Genomic DNA, 18,311 nt, shown 5'->3' on the forward strand with positions numbered 1-18,311 from the left:
GAATGAAGGTGAAATAAAGACCTTTCATAGCAAAGAGAAATTAAAGAATTTGTCACCACTCATCCAGTCCTGCAAAAGATGCTTAAATATGTGTTACACACAGAAACATGGCCATCAGTATGAAAGAAGGTAAGAGAAGAAAATCTCCCAGTAAAAGATCACAGGACGTTTAAAGCATATATTAGGAATATCTTTGGAAAAATAGCACAGCAAATTCACTACTTATCAATAGTCACATTGAATGTAAATGGCCTCAACTCTCAAGTTAAAAGATACAGACTGGCTGAATGGATTAAAAAACAAAACCCATCTATGTGCTGCTTACAAGAAAAACATCTTTCCAACAAAACGCATGCAGACTGAAAGTGAAAGGTTGGGGAAAGATATTCCATGCCAACAGAAACCAAAAAATGAGCTGGAGTAGCCATCTTAATAGCACACAAAATAAAATTTTACACAAAAAATTATAAGAGAGACAAAGAGGGACACATTATAATGATTAAGAGATCAATTCAAAAGGAAGATATAACTATTATAAACATATATTCACCTAATTACAGGGCACCAGATTATTTAAAAATATATTAAGGAACTTAAAGGGAGACTTAGACTCCAATACAATAGTGTTGGGGGATTTCAATACTCCACTTTCAGCAATAGACAGATCAACAAGACAGAAGTTCAACAAGGAAACAGCAGATTTAATCGACACAATAGACCAAATGGATCTCACAGATATCTACAGAACTTTTCATCTACACTTAAATAATTTACATACTTACCAGCTGTACATGGAACCTACTCTAGGATTCACCACATACTAGGCCATAAAGCAAGTCTCAGCAAATTCAAATGAATTGGAATCATACCATACAGCTTCTCAGACCACAGTGGAATGAAGTTTGAAATTAGCAACTCAGCAATCCCTAGAGATATGCAAACACATGGAGATTGAACAACATGCTCCTGAATGAACACTGGGTCATAGGAGAAATCAAAAGAGAAATCAATAACTTTCTGGAAGTAAATGAAGACAACAGCACAACATACCAAAACTTATGGGATACAGGAAAAGCAGTGTAAGAGGAAAGTTTATAGCAATAGGTGCCTACATCAAGAAATTGGAAAGGCACCAAATAAATGAGCTATCAATGCATCTCAAGGACCTAAAAAAACTGCAGTAAGCCAGACCCAAACCAGTAGGAGAAGAGAAATAATTAAAATTAGAGAAGAAATCAACAGAATTGAATCCAAAAAATATTACAAAAGATCAGCCAAAGGAAGAGCTGATTTTTTGAAAACATAAAAAAAATTGACATACCATTGGCCCAACTAATTAAAAAAGAAAAGACCCAAATGAATAAAATCAGAGATGAAAAAGGAAATGTAACAACAGACACAACAGAAATAAAAAGAATCATCAGAAATTGCTACAAAGAGTTGTATGCCTACAAACAGGGTAATTGATCAGAAATGGGTAGATTCCTGGACACATACAACCCACCTAATTGAACCACGAAGACATAGAAAACCTAAACAGACCCATAACTGAGACAGAAATTGAAACAGTAATAAATGCCCTCCCAATAAAGAAAAGCCCAGGACCGGATGGATTCACTGCTGAATTCTACCAGACATTTAAAAAAGAACTAACTCCAATTCTCAAACTATTCAGAACAATCGAAAAAGAGGGAATCCTCCCAAATTCTTTCTATGAAGCCAGCAACACCTTAATTCCTAAACCTGAAAAAGATGCAGCAGAGAAAGAGAATTACAGACCAATTTCCCTGATGAACATAGACGCAAAAATCCTCAATAAAATTCTGGCCAATAGAATGCAACAGCACATCAGTAAGATCATCTACCCAGACCAAGTGGGATTTATCCCTGGTATGCAGGGATAGGTCAATGATCACAAAACAATCAATGTGATACACCACATTAACAGACTGCAGAAGAAAAACCATTTGATTATCTCAATAGATGCCGAGAAAGCATTTGATAAAATACAACACCCTTTCATGATGAAAACTCTAAGCAAATTGGTTATAGAAAGAACATTCCTCTCTACAATCAAAGCAATTTATGAAAAATCCACGGCCAGCATCCAATTGAATGGGGAAAAGTTGGAAGCATTTCCACTGAGATCTGGTACCAGACAGGGATGCTGACTCTAACCATTGCTATTCAATATAGTACTGGAAGTTTTAGCCAGAGCCATTAGGCAGGAAAAAGAAATTAAAGGGATACAAATTGGGAAGGAAGAACTCAAACTATCCCTCTTTGCAGATGATATGATTCTTTACTTCGGGTACCCAAAGAACTCTACTAAGAGACTACTACAACTCATGGAAGAGTTTGGCAAAGTAGCAGGATATAAAATCAATGCACAAAAATCAACAGCCTTTGTATACACAGGCAATGCCACAGCTGATAAAGAACTTCTAAGATCAATCTTATTCACAATAGCTACAAAAAATCAAATACTTTGGAATAAACTTAGCCAAGGATGTCAAATATCTCTACAATGAGAATTACAAAACCTTAAAGAAATAGAAGAGATAGCAAACAAAATGGAAAATCTTCCATGCTCATGGATTGCAAGAATCAATATCATCAAAACGTCCATTCTCCCAAAAGCAATTTATGGATTCAATGCAATACCAATCAAAATACCAAAGACATTCTTCTCAGATCTGGGAAAAATGATGCTGAAATTCATATGCAGGCACAAGAGACCTCAAATAGCTAAAGCAATCTTGTACAACAAAAACAAAGCCGGAGGCATCACAATACCAGATTTCAAGACTTACTACAGGGCAATTATAATCAAAACAGCATGGTAATGCTACAAAATAGATGGATAGACCAATGAAACAGCATAGAAACACTAGACATCAATCCAAACATCTACAGCCAACTTATATTTGATCAAGGATCTAAAACCACTTCCTAGAGCAAGGACAGTCTATTCAACAAATGGTGTTGTGAAAACTGGATTTCCATATGCAGAAGCATGAAGCAAGACCCCTACCTTACACCTTAAACAAAAATACACTCAACATGGATTAAAATCTAAATATATGACCCGATACCATCAAATTATTAGAGAACATCAGAGAAACCCTGCAAGATATAGGCACAGACAAAGACTTCTTGGAATAGAACCCAGAGGCACAGGCAGTCAAAGCCAAATTAATAATTGGGATTATATCAAATTGAGAAGTTTCTGTACTGCAAAAGAAACAGGAAAGTGAAGAGGCAACCAACAGCATGGGAAAAATACTAGCAAATTATGAAAATGATAAAGATTTAATTACCAGAATCTACAAAGATATCAAGAAACTCCACAACAACAAAACAAACCATCCACTTAACAGATGGGCCGAGTACCTAAATAGATATTTTTCAAAAGAGGAAATCCAAATGGCTAACAGACACATGAAAAAATGTTCAGGATCACTAGCCATCAGGGAAACGCAAATCAAAACCACGATGAGGTTTCACCTCATGCCAGTTAGAATGGCTTACATACAGAAATCAGCTAACAACAGGTGCTGGTGAGGATGTGGGGAAAAAGGGACACTAACCCACTGTTGGTGGGAATGCAAACTGGTAAAGCCACTATGGAAGTCAGTTTGGAGATTCCTCCAATTCCTGAATATAGCCCTACCACAAGACCCAGCCATCCCACGCCTTGAATTTACCCAAAGGAAATTAAATGGGCAAATAAAAGAGCCGTCTGCACCTCAATGTTTATTGCAGCTGAATTCACAATAGCCAAGACATGGAATCAACCTAAATGCCCATCAACAGAAGACTGGCTAAAGATTATGGGATATGTACTCTATATAATACTATACAGCAGTAAAACAATGAAATCCGGTCATTTGCAACAAACTGGAGGAATCTGAAAAACATCATGCTGAGTGAAATGAGCCAGTCCCAAGGGGACAAATATCATATGTTCTCCCTGATCATCGACAACTAACTGAGCACCTAAAAGGAAACCTGGAGAAGTGAAACGGACACTATGAGAAACAATGACTTGATCAGCCCTTGTCCTGACTATCGAGGAACAACTTACTATTTTATTCCTTTTAGTATTTTTTTGTTCCACTTAATACAATTGGTTGAACTCTTTAATTAACACACAATTATTTTTAGGCATTTAAAATTACCTGAAATTGATCCCTGTTAAATATTAAGAGTAGGAATAAGAGAGGAAGTAGATGTACAGATTTGGGACATGGTCACTCGGACTTATCCCTAATGGTAGAGCTAGAATTGTGCCGGGGATCCCAATACAATCCCATCAAGGTTGCATGTACCAATGCCATCTCACTAGTCAAAGTGATCAATTTCTGTTCACAATTGATCATAATGATAGGACTAAGTGTCAAAGGGATCACATAAACAAGACTAGTGTCTGCTAATAATAACTGATAGAATTAAAAAGGAGAGAACAATCCTACATGGGAAGCAGGATACACAGCAGACTCATAGAATGGCAGATGTCCTAAACAGCACTCTGGCCTCAAAATCAGCCCTTAAGGCATTCGGATATGGCTAAAAAGCCCATGAGAGTATTTCAGGCATGGAAAGCCAAGACACTATGGCAAAAAAAAAAGGCCTAAATGAAAGATCTCTGTTCGTGAGATCCCAGTCGAAAGACTGGGACATCAAAGAAGGAGGTACCTTTCTCTGAAGGGAGGAGGGAACTTCCACTTTGACTATGACCTTGTCTAAACAAGATCTGAGTTGGTGAACTCAAGAGGCTTCCATAGCCTTGTTAGCTCATGACAAGAGTCTTGAGTGATTACTTACGTCATAAATAAGAATGTTAATTGTTAAATCAACAATGGGAGTCACTGTGCACCTACTCCCCATGTAGGATCTCTGTCATTAATGTGTTGTACTTTCCCAATTAGTGGTAAAACTACTACTCAAATAGTACTCTATACTTTCTGTATCTGTGTGGGTGCAGTCTGTTGAAATCCTTATTTAGTAAATACTAAGTAGATCTTCTGTATATAAAGATAATTGAAAATGAATCTTGTTGAAGAATGGGATGGGAGAAGGAGTGGGAGATAGTCTGGTTGCAGGTGGGAGGGAATTTATGGGGGGGAAAGCCGCTATAATCTAAAAGTTGTACTTTGGAAATTTATATTTATTAAATAAAAGTTGAAAAAAAAGAAACAAAAAAAGACTTGAGATTGAGCCATAGCATTGTCACAGACTCCATGTATGACTTCATTGCTCAGTTTGCTCATCTGTAAACTGAAGATTATTTTTCTAATCCCTATTTTGTACTTTATAGCATTGTTGTGATATCCTTTAGATGACATATGTAAAAGATAGTAGGCTCCATATCCAAGAGTTCTTTTTCTACAAATTCAGTCAACGTGGAGCAAAAATAATTGAAAAAGAAAATTTGCATCTGTACTAAACATGTACAGACTTTTCTCACGATTCCCTACACAATATAGTATAACATTTATTTCCATAGCATTCACATTTATCAAGCAATCTAGAGATTATTTAAAGTGTATCAGAGAATGTGAATAGGTTGCACGCAAATACCATACCACTTTACAGAATCCATGGATTTTGGAAGTCCTGGAACAATCCCCTGGAGATACTAAAGCAAAGCCTTTATTTTGCAAACCTCCAAGAGACAAACCTAAGGTTTTAGTGATGTTGGACTTAAACAGAAATCACCATGATCAGAACAGAAACGACAGCCCTTTCTTTCTTTCCTCAGATGTCACATGGTTTCACATTCTTCTCACCCGTATTATCATTGACAGTATTGCTCTGATAGAGGGATCTAGTAATGGCTGTTTGTCTTTTTCTTAGTTGCTATTTCAAACTGATCTTTGCAGGCAAACATTCTCTGGGTACCTCTTCAGGAAGCAAAAGCAGGATTATCTGATTACTAGACTACTTTGTTATGTAGCATAAAGACATATTGATAATAATTGGTTAATTGCATACACTGTAAGTCTAGCCTCACATATATGATTAAATACATAAATTCAAAAACACATATGCTCACACATGCATAAGTGCATGTGCACACACACATACAGACACACATACACACCACCACCACTACCACACTGAGATACTCATCCTCCTTTTTTACACATAGCATATCACATGTTAAAGGTACAAAGGGGTCCTTGAGAAAGAGAGCCTCTCAATCTAGGTCATGTTGTTAACTTGCCAACTGGGGCTTATTCTATCCAATAGATGCTCCACTGATTTCACATGTCCTGTTTCTATTTTAACACAAATTGAGGCAGAACTAAATCATCTTAAAGCATCTGTTGATAGACAGTTACTCAGTCACTTAATTTCATGGTCTTCATAACCCAGTGTTATCATTTGGAATCTTTTTTGCAATCCCTTTATATAACAGTCTCTGATCTTTTCTTATCTTTCTAAACTTTTCGCCTTCAAACTGATCTTCATAGGCAAACAAGCCCCAGGTGATCACTGGTTTCGTATTAGGAGGCAAAATGAAAAGAGGAGCCTTATTATTAGACTACTATGTGCTCTATCCCATAAGGAAAAACTGCATGTCAGACAAAATCCCTTGGAGTTATACAAAGTACTTCAAAAACAGCTCAATACTAGTTATGTGTAATCCTCCGCCTAGCGGCGCCGGCACACCGGGTTCTAGTCCCGGTCGGGGCGCCGGATTCTGTCCCGGTTGCCCCCTTCCAGGCCAGCCCTCTGCTGTGGCCAGGGAGTGCAGTGGAGGATGGCCCAGGTGCTTGGGCTCTGCACCCCATGGGAGACCAGGAAAAGCACCTGGCTCCTGGCTCCTGCCATCGGATCAGCGCGGTGCGCCGGCCGCAGCGCGCCGGCCGCGGCGGCCATTGGAGGGTGAACCAACGGCAAAGGAAGACCTTTCTCTCTGTCTCTCTCTCTCACTGTCCACTCTGCCTGTCAAAAAAAAAAAAAAATACTAGTTATGTGACCATGGGTTGTTACTCCACTTCCCTGCATTTATTTCATCTATTTTTTTCTTTTTTAAATTTTTATTAAAATAAATAAGAGATTTCATTAATTTCATAGATATAATTCTAAGAAGATAACCATACTTCCATACCTTCCTCAACCCCCCTTCTTTCTTCTTTTCTTTTTTCTTTAATTTTTTCAAAAACATAATTTCAACCCACTCTATAATCACAGGCTTAGTGCACAACTAACCATAATATTAAACAAGTAAAAAGTAAAAACTCCAGAGTTCCCACAAGAGTATGACAAGGGCTACAAACAACAATCAAATCACAAGATGTCCATATCATTCCTATATATTTTTAAATGGTGATAGTACTGATGATGTAGTCGGCCCATTTGGGGCATGACCCTTCAACCAGTTAGAAATTGACCTAATCATTTTCCCACTAGCTCATTTGCCTCTGCATTGTACAAAAAACATTATTAAGGGCTTTGTTAAATGTATTGCTGAAAATCCAGATATACTGTGCTCAATATTTTTCCAATGTACAAGGATATAAGGAACCCAATCTAAAATTTAAAAGAAAGAATAAAATGAGACTATGTGGGATGATGTATACTCGAGTACATGTAAGTTGTATTTTCATTTGGCCAGTTTGTTACTAACGGACTTTAAAGTTCCTGGTGCTTATTTTCTAAAAATGACTATTTTTTTCACTTTTAAAATAAAACAACTTTCCCCAAGGTGTCGCTTCTAACACAGATGGAGGTTTTTGTTTGTTTTTTTTTGTTGTTGTTGTTGTTGTTTTGTTTGGTTTTTTTTTTTTGCAAATCCTGGAAAGGAATTCACATCTGACAGGAGTGAGGAATTTAGAGAAAATAGCTCATGGATACAAAGCCCCATGCACCCCTTACCTGGCTTCAGAGATGTCCTGAAGGGTCATGTGACCCTCCAGGGTCAGTGGAATCACCACTGAAGAAGTTCTTGAAAGTCTGTCAGGTGGCCAGTGCTGTGCAGCGTAGCGGGTAAAGCCTCCGCCTGCAGTGCCAGTATCCCATATGGATGCTGGTTCGAGACCTGGCTGCTACACTTCCAATCCAGCTCTCTGCTATGGCCTGGGAAAGCTGTAGAAGATGGCTCAAGTTCTTGGGCACCTGCACCCATGTGGGAGATCTGGAAGAAGCTCCTGGCTCCTGGCTTCAGATTGGCTCAGCTCCAGCCATTGCAGCCAATTAGGGAGTGAACCCAGCAAATGGAAGAACTCTCTCTCTCTCTCTCTCTCTCTCTCTGTGTGTGTGTGTGTGTGTTTGTGTGTGTGTGTAACTCTCACTTTCAAATAAATAAATAAATCTTTTAAAAAAAGTCTCAGGTCACTGAGAAGGCATGTACCCTCGTACACACTTTTCATTTTAACCAATATTCACAGGGGTCCTATTCTATACTAAGGTACTAAGGTCCCCTCAACAGAGTAATTCCTCCTACAAGGTTTATGGTCATGTATTAAAGACAGGCATGTGGAGCAAGCACTGTGGTGTAGTGGGTAAAGCTGCCGCCTGCAGTACCGATATCCCATATGGATGCCGGTTTGAGTCCCAGCTGCTCCACTTCCAGTCCAGCTCTCTGCTATGGCCTGGGAAAGCAGTAGAAGATGGCCCAAGTTCTTGGGCCCCTGAACCCATGTGGGAGACCCGGAAGAGGCTCCTGGCTCCTGGCTTTGGATTGGCGCATCTCTGACCATTGTGGCCAATTGGGGAGTAAGTAGCGGATGGAAGACCTCACTCTCTGCCTCTCCTTATCTCTGTGTGTAACTCTGCCTTTCAAATAAATAAATCTTTAAAAATAGATAGGGAGCCGCTGTTTCTGCCCCGAGGTTAACAATCAAGATGGTACATGCTGAAGCCTTTTCTCGTCCCTTGAGTCGGAATGAAGTTGTCGGTTTAATTTTCCGTTTGATGATATTTGGTGCAGTAACATACTTTACTATCAAATGGATGGTAGATGCAATTGATCCAACAAGAAAGCAAAAAGTAGAAGCTCAGAAACAGGCAGAAAAATTGATGAAGCAAATTGGTGTGAAAAATGTGAAGCTTTCAGAATACGAAATGAGCATTGCTGCTCATCTAGTAGACCCTCTTAACATGCATGTTACTTGGAGTGATATAGCAGGTTTAGATGATGTCATTACGGATCTGAAGGACACAGTGATCTTACCTATCAAAAAGAAGCATTTGTTTGAGAATTCTAGACTTCTACAACCTCCAAAGGGTGTGCTTCTCTATGGGCCTCCAGGCTGTGGTAAAACATTGATTGCTAAGGCGACAGCCAAAGAAGCAGGCTGCTGATTTATTAACCTTCAGCCTTCAACACTGACTGATAAGTGGTATGGAGAATCTCAGAAGTTGGCTGCTGCTGTTTTTTCTCTTGCCATAAAGCTACAACCATCCATCATCTTTATAGATGAAATAGACTCCTTTCTAAGAAACCGTTCAAGTTCTGACCATGAAGCTACAGCCATGATGAAAGCTCAGTTTATGAGTCTGTGGGATGGATTGGATACTGATCACAGCTGCCAGGTCATAGTGATGGGAGCTACTAATCGCCCTCAGGATCTTGACTCGGCTATAATGAGAAGAATGCCTACAAGATTTCATATCAACCAGCCTGCTCTAAAACAAAGAGAAGCAATTCTGAAGCTTATCTTGAAAAATGAAAATGTGGATAGGCATGTAGACCTGTTAGAAGTTGCCCAGGAAACTGATGGTTTTTCAGGAAGTGACCTAAAAGAGATGTGTAGGGATGCTGCCCTCCTCTGTGTCAGGGAATATGTTAATTCCACATCAGAAGAAAGCCATGATGAAGATGAAATTCGGCCTGTGCAGCAGCAGGACCTACATCGGGCAATTGAAAAGATGAAGAAATCAAAGGATGCAGCATTTCAGAATGTTTTAACACATGTTTGTTTAGATTAAAAGTAAAGATCATTTGTACAGTTCAGTGATCTAGTCTGATGTGCCCTCTTATCAGCTGTGGAAATACAGTGGAAGGAGCACTCTGTAAACAGTGAGGGAGTTCTATATGTGAGGTTTTATACTCTGAATTCTAAGTTATTGAGATACAACTATTATATAAACGGTATTACTACTTGTCAGAAATCATGAGGAGGAACAATTTAATTCAGCCTGAGTGGGTGCTTGTGTTTGACCTCTTTAGCCATATGTTGTTACAGCCTTATAGAATTTAAGCTGGTCTTAACGTAACAAATGATTCATTGGTTCTAGTGAGAAATGGGGATGTGGTTATAGGTGCTGGTTCCTAGATGTGTGAGTCTGTGTGAGTGTGTGTGAGTGTGTATGTGTATTAAATGTATATAGCCACACATTTTATATTGGCATTCTGTAGATATGTTTGAATACAGAAACTTTTTTTTTACCCCAACTACTGAATCCAAAAGTACCAGATAGTATATAGCAAAAACTGAGATTTAAGGTTGTGTCTAAAGGTACAGTGATTCAGCCATTTTCAGTTGTCATTTGTTTCAGCCTTTTTAATTTGAGCATTTCTCTGCTGCAGTTGGTTAGCTGGATTAGCCACGTCTGAATATATACATGTGGCTTAATCGTATGGTTGTCAGGATAATCAGTACTTGTTCAGCAATTAGCATCGAATGATTGTTAGGTGGTCATGTGATCAACATTGAGTTCTTTTTTTCTGCAAGCACACTAAGCTGAGTAGATTTTTTTTTAATTTGTTTTAAATTGATTTACTTGAGGGTAAATTAAAAGCTTTTTAAAAGAATTGGTTTGAGAAATATCAGTGCCCTTCAGTACATATATGTAACTTTCCTTTCTTCATTTAATGTAACAGAGAATTCTGTTGTAACCATGGTTTTTTTCTTTTAAATGTTGTTTTAAGTTATATGTTCTTCAATTATGGTCACATATAATTTGGTCACCAAATATGAAATGATAGTTGAAAACAAGTAACTGTTGCTAAATGTGCTTAAAAATATTCATTTTATAACTCGCATTTTTAAAGTTTCTTATTATCAATAGTGTCCTAGTTAAGAACAAATATACACCTCACAATTCCCATATTGTATCTGTAGTTATTTGATGCTGTGTGAACCACATATGAAATAATTTTTTTCAAAATTCCACTATCATAATTCTGTTTTCGGCACCTAAACCCAGTGTGAAGAAAATGGCACAGCACAATCTTGTGCCTTCTGAACCATCAGAAAGATTAAACCATGCTTGTTCTTGTTTTGTGTTTCTCTGAACTCTCAATCTTTATTCATGAGTTATTAGATTAATTTCTCTGATGTCTTTCCTGAGAATTTATTGGATAGTTTATTCTTCAGTTGTACTTTGCTGGTGAAAAAGTTGCAGAATGCTTTGGATAACAAAAAGCAAATTATGAAAGATTGTGAAGATGATGAAAAAAATGGAATGCAAAATACAAGATACCAAAAATAAAAAATTTTGTCCCATTTTTAATAACTATATTAGACTTATTTTATAAATGTATAATAAAAGGGTCCTTCTTCATTAATTTTTTACCTTTAAAAAAAAAAGATAGGCATGTGAGCAGATGAATACAACCCAGTTATAAGTGAATGTAAAGAACTTAAAACAGGAGTAGGCAATGTCACATAATGAGATAGGCCACTACTTGAAATGCCTGCATCCCATATTTGAAGTGCTAGTTGGAGTCCTATCTACTATACTTCCAATGCTCCTTGGAAGGCAACAGATAGTGGCTCAAGTACTTGAGTTCTAGCCACCCTTGTGGAAGACCCAGATGGAGTTCCTGGCTTCTGGCTTCAGCCTGATCCAGCTCTGGGTGTTGTGGCCATTTGGGAAATGAACCAGCAGATGGGAGATCTCTCTCTTGCTCTCACTCTCACTCTCGCTCTCGGTTACTTTGCCTCTCAGGTAAATAAGAATTGCGGTCCAAAAATATACAGAATTGTCCCAGCAACTTATTAAAGATGTACAAACCCTGTCTACCACCATCCAGGATCTTCAAGGTCAAATTGATTCCCTAGCAGAAGTGGTTCTACAAAATCGTAGAGGCTTAGACTTGCTTACTGCTGAACAGGGAGGTATTTGGCTTTACAGGAAAAACGTTGTTTTTATGCTAACCAATCCGGCATTGTTCACGATAAAATCAAGACACTTCAAGAAGATCTGGAGCATCATCGACGTGCCATGGCTGAAAATCCCCTTTGGACGGGATGGAATGGACTGCTTCCCTATTTGCTACCGCTTTTAGGCCCCATTGTTGGGTTGCTTGTTGTGCTATCTATAGGTCCTTGTCTCCTCAATAGGCTGATGACCTTTATCAGACAGCAAGTAGGTAATTTAGCAGCCAGACCAATTCAAATACATTACCAAAGTCTGGCCATGGAAGATCCCCTGGAGAACGTTACCTCTCTCTCTGGCCGATGAAGTCTGGCTGGTGAGGTCACGGTCCCTCCAACAACTGACTCTCCCCTTTGGTCTGCCGCTGCCCCAGTCGGGAGCCCAGGAAGGGCCCCAGGCCTATCAATAAAACGAGCAGTAAGCCAATGACGGGCACCTTCCCGGAACCTCACCCACCTAAGACAGGAGTCCTTGGGGACTGGCAAGGATGTCCAATGACGGGTAAGAGGTGATGGAGCTCTGGGTCGATTCCTAAGACAGGCACTGCTCGCTCATCACACTTGGCCTAACCGGTAGCCATTTCTGTTTAATTGATAAGAAAGGGGGATATGTCGGGGACCACGCAGCATGTGACCTCTTAGTAGAAAGACAGGGCTAGACAGGCCAGACCAGATAGTACTGATAACGCAACCTTGTGTGACCTCATGCCTTAAGGCCTTGTAACCTTTCCCCTACTTGCACAAGCATTGCAGCTACAAGATAAGCTCCCCCTCCTTCCCCCGCCTGATACCCTGCCTCTATGATATATAAGTGTGTGGTTGAAAAATAAAGTCGCAGCTTGATCAGCAAAAAAAAAAAAAATCTTAAAGAAATAATAAAGAACTGAAAGAATCATGATCTCACCTCAATCCTACCTACCACTTTTATGGCCATTTCCATCTAACTGGGGATGGGACTAGGTAGGGCCTGTTTCTCTATAGGACAAACCAATCTAGCATGGACCAAGACCTGAAAACACAGTGAATTAGTGGTAAAATAGGTGCATATAACACAGGTAGCTCTAACAGTGCTTGAGACAATTTCATCTGAAATGAAAAAGTGCTTTATAATGACAGCTGTAATGACAAGTGCCCAGGCCTAGGTAGGTACTAAGTCTCACAAGTGACACAAGTAGATATATGGGAAATTTATGGGTGGGCAATGTTTATATTCCGAGAAAGCAAGTTACTAACATCAGGAAGTTTAATAAGTATCAAGTCCTACCCATCAGTTTGAAGTTTAAGAGTAGTTCTACATTCTACAATTTCTCCACCTACAATACATTATAAACTAGTAAATTTGACAATGAAACTAATATAACCATTCTCACTGCACCTTTGAAGGGTCAGTCTCAACTCTGGAGTGACCATATGGAATACTATAACTCAACTCTAGAATGATCTGTGGATATGACTGTCATATTTACATTAAGATTCTTGAGTACATAGTGAACATGCTTTAGGGTCAGCTGCTAACTGGCCCTAAAGTTTACTCCAATGCCTATAGGTACCATTTCTAAAGTCTGCCCCAAGTTCAAGCCCATGTGAATTTGTACATTGGAAGAGCTTAAAAAATGTGTGTGAGGTACTCACTTGATGAATGTTTATACATACATATATATAAAAATATCTGTCCATGTTATTAAATAAATGTACTTATAAATTTATGAAAAATACTGAATATGAGGGATTCTAAACCATTGTAATTGCAAATGAGAAGAGTAGGAGTATGTGTTGCATAGATTAGTGGTTTTCTTTTTTTAAGATTTATTTTGGGGCTGGCACTGTAGTGTAGCAGGTAAAGCTGCCACCTGTAGTGCCAGCATCCCATATGGGACCCAGTTCAAGTACTGGCTGCTCCACTTCCAATCCAGCTCCCTCTTAATGTGCCTGGGAAAGCAGGGGGAAAATGGTCCAACTCCTTGGGCCCCTGCACCCACAATGGGAGACCCAGAGAAGGTTCTGGCTTCGGATCAGCCCAGTTCCAGTGATTGTGGCCATTTGGAGAGTGAACCAGCAGATGGAAGACCTCTCTCTCTCTCTCTCTCTCTCTCTCTCTGTGCCTCTGCCTCTTTGTAACTCTACCTATTTACTTGAAAGGCAGAGTGACACAGAGAGGGAGAGGGAGGAGAGGGAGAGGGAGAGGCACTGGGACAGGGAGAAGGATAGAGAAAGGGACCTTCTATCTGTTGGTTAACTCCCCAAATGGCTGCAATGGCCCAGGCTGGACCAAGCCAAAGCCAAGAGTCCAGAACTCCATCTAGGTCTTGCCTTGTGTGTAGCAAGGGCCCAAGTACTTGGGTTATTCCGCTGTTTTCCCAGACACATTAGCAGGGACCTGGATGGGAAGCAGAGCAAATGGGACTCAAACTGATGCTCCAATATGGGATGCTGGCATTGCAGGCAGTGGCTTAACACACTGTGCCATGATGCCAGCCCTAGATGAGTGGTTTTCATTTGGAATGAATGAGGAGGGGATCTGGAGAGAAAAAGAAAGAGGCTATTTGAATAATTGTGTGTGTAATTTGAATTAATTTCCCCAAGTTCTTTTCTCTCAGCTATGCATACCAAACTGAGACTCAGTGGCACAGTTGAATAATATTATTCAGCATCAGAAACTTTATCCTCACCTCCATCCGACATATTGGGACTAGCTTATGAGTTTCCCCCTAAACTCAAGAAACAGGTTTGTTGTATTTAATATGCTATTTCTGGGTGTTTTGTGACAGCGCAAGTTTTGCAGCATATTTATTTAACCATATTTCCAGAAGTGCAATTTCAATTCTTAAAAATGAAAATGAAAGATGCCTTTGTCTTCTTATAAAGGTGATACTGAGCAATAAGCATGTTTAGGAGCTATGAAGATGTGCCACTCTGAACCCCCTCCAAAAAAGGACTTGCTGCCCTACTGCAGGATGACATCTTCCAGCTTTGACCCCCTTCAGAGTCCATGTTAGCATCTGAGCCAGTCACCTGTTCACAGTATGGTCCCAGCTATTGGCTGTGCAAAGAAGTAGTACAAGGACATACCTGTTTCCATCCAGTGGGACTTAGAGCATCTTAGCAGCACTCTTCTAAGGTGTTCATTGTGCTTATCCCCTCTTGGGATACCAGAGACTTTTGTAAAGTGAATATTGTGGTTTCATAACTTTCTTTGCCCAGTTCTATTTCCTCCCTTTTCTTTTCACAGACATTACTTGCAAACAACATTTTGTACTCCTGACTCCGTTCCAGCATCGGTTTCCCAGAGAACCCAAATTAGCACATGTGTCAGATTAAGGACCTGGGAATTTGCTAGAGATAAACTAAGACTCTATAAAGTTAACTCACATGGAAGGAAAAGTGGACAAATCACAAATCACGATATTCTAAATGTAACTCTAAATCAGAGAACTAGGTTTCCATTGTGGCATAGTGGGTTAAGCTGCCACTTGAGACGCTGGTATCCCATATCAGAGTGCCAGTTAGAGTCCTGGCTGCTCTGCTTCCCATCCAGTTCTCTGATAATGTGTACTTAGGAGCCTGACACGTGGGAGACCTGCATGGAGTCCCAGGATCCTGGCTTCTGATTGGCCTAGCCCTGGCTGTTGTATGCCATTTGGAGAGTGAACAAAGGGATGAAAGATCTCTCTCTCTCTCTCTCTATCTCTGATATTCAAATAAATATTTTTTAAAAATACAATGAAGAACTGAACTTGGAGTGATACACTGGAACCTAGAAAAGAGTAGTAGACTGAGAATTGGCAGATTTGACCTCTAGTACCTATCCAACTACTTGACATAAGTATACAAAGCAACCATTCACTTTCACATGGTGAAAAGTCTAAATTAAGCAATGTTGGAAGGCTGCAGATGAGAGTTACAGCATCAAGAATCCCAAGGGAGACTTAGATAATTCTGTTTTATGATCAATACTTGTGATGCTGGACTCTCCTTGATTGTCTGACCTAAATTTATAAACAAACTGCTTCATCACTGTGAACAAGGGAGACACAAAGTGAGTTCCTAAGGAATGTGTGGACCCATATGCCTATAGAAAACCTTCATTAATCACCATAATTCTGAGTATTATTCATAAATGATGATGAAAACAATTGAAATTAAAATGCCATTATAGCTTCACTTCTCCAGAAATACTTGATGTTTGAAAAATTATTCATTTATTATCACAATATAGGGATCGTGTGACTTTGTGAAAGATAACAGTGGATTCCAAGTGATCAAATAGGGCTTCTAGGATTTTTTTACTTTATTATTTTTCACTTGGATTTCTATAGAATAAATGCCAAATAAGTGTTGTAATCCTGCTCAAAATTCTGGTGATCCTCATTGAGATTATAGGTTCAGTGTAGGAACTGACACTTCTGCATTCCCAGACAACAGATGAGGAAAAATAGAGGAGAAGGAGGAGGAGGAGGAGGAGGAGGAGGAGAGAGAGAGAGAGAGAGAGAGAGAGCAAGCTCCTAAATGGCTCAGGATAGCAGCTCAACCTGAAATTTGTCCTCACCTCTTTTTCCAGTTTAGTAGAAAGCAGCTGGCTTCAGTTTTGCTTTAATTTACTTCAAATCAATAATATCCAAATCAGGAATATTTTCTGTGTGTATGGTATAAATAGGTGATTGGGTTGGGATTATATGAGATAAGCACTTTTTCTTGAGCTTTTCTCTTTTTAAAAATATTTGTTTATCTGATGGGTAGAGGCAGATAGAGACAGACACAGAGTTCTCATCTGCTTTTTCACTCCCCAAACACCTACCACAATCAAGACTGGGCCAGGTTGAAGCCAGGATCCAGGAACCGATCCAGGTCTTTCATGTGAGTGGTAGAGACCCAACTACATGAACCATCACCACTGCTTCCCAGGGTAGGGGTTAACACATACGTGGATTCAGCAGCTGGAGCTGAGAATGGAACAAAGGTAGGTAGTCTGATGTGGGATTCAGGTGTTTTAGCCAATGTCTTCATTAGCCTAAACCGCAACCCTGAGTTTTTCTATTTAAATAAATAGTGTAAAACACAATGAAGGCCAGGGCTGCGGCTCAATAGGCTAGTCCTCCACCTGCGGCACCAGCACACCGGGTTCTAGTCCTGGTTGGGGTGCCCGATTCTGTCCCGGTTGCCCCTCTTCCAGGCCAGCTCTCTGCTGTGGCCTGGGAGTGCAGTGGAGGATGGCCCAAGTCCTTGGGCCCTGCACCCGCATGGGAGACCATGAGAGGCACCTGGCTCCTGGCTTTGGATCAGCACGGCGCGCTGGCCTCAGTGCGCCGGCCGTGGCGGCCATTGGAGGGTGAACCAATGGCAAGGGAAGACCTTTCTCTCTGTCTCTCTCTCACTGTCCACTCTGCCTGTCAAAAAAAAAAAAAAAAACACAATGAAAAGAGGAGAGTAAAACTCATTATATAGATAATGAATCGTATCTATCATGAAATTTCCTTCACTATCCTTCCTCCTGGCACTGCTTATCCAGGATCAGTTCTTATCCTTATCACTCTTCCTAATGCAGATCACACAATTGACTTAGTATTCTCTTGATTCTCACCTCTACCTAGACCAAGAAATCATTCTCTCTGAAGGAAGTCATCAGGTCCAACCCTTTCATTGAATAAATGGGAAAGAAAGTCTCAAAGAAAAGTGGAGGCAGACATGTCTAAGGTCACATATCTACCAGTGAGCAATTGAACTGGGAATACAGTTCACATCCCTATGGGGTCAGCATGTCAAGCAGATATTAGAGCTCCTCCATGTGCACAAACTTACTTTTATGACCCATCTAACTGCAAGATTACTGGGAAGTACAGCTAAGTTGTGTACTCAAAGAGGAAAGAAGAACCAGATATTAGTGAACAGGTTGTGTATGCCAGTCTGTCCATTCCCAACTGTTCTTTTTTTTATTTTTTAATGATGAATTTTATTTATTTAAAAGGCAGTGGGACTGGTGCTAGGGCATAATAGGTTAACCATATAGGCGTTATTTTAAGTCCTGGCTGCTCCACTTCTGATCCAGCTCTCTGCTATGACTTGGGAAAGCAGTGGAAGATGGCCCAAGTCCTTGGGCCCCTGCACCTACATGGAAGACCTGGAAGAAGTTTCTGGCTTCTGGCTTAAGATTGGTTCAACTACGGCCACTGTGGCCATTGGAGAGTGAACCAGTAGATG

General features: G+C 39.9%; 1 protein-coding gene and 1 pseudogene across 1 annotated transcript in view; both read left to right on the plus strand.

Annotated features, from left to right (window-relative positions):
* Window positions 1–18,311, plus strand: part of LOC138847567 (uncharacterized) — a 673,630-nt gene that overhangs the window by 543,592 nt on the left and 111,727 nt on the right. The window lies entirely within an intron of this gene.
* Window positions 8,820–11,235, plus strand: LOC100353819 (outer mitochondrial transmembrane helix translocase pseudogene; annotated as a pseudogene).

The sequence above is a fragment of the Oryctolagus cuniculus genome, chromosome X (genome assembly GCF_051225735.1).
Source record: "Oryctolagus cuniculus isolate XC-2025 breed Fujian yellow rabbit chromosome X, ASM5122573v1, whole genome shotgun sequence".
Taxonomy (NCBI): Eukaryota; Metazoa; Chordata; class Mammalia; order Lagomorpha; family Leporidae; genus Oryctolagus; species Oryctolagus cuniculus.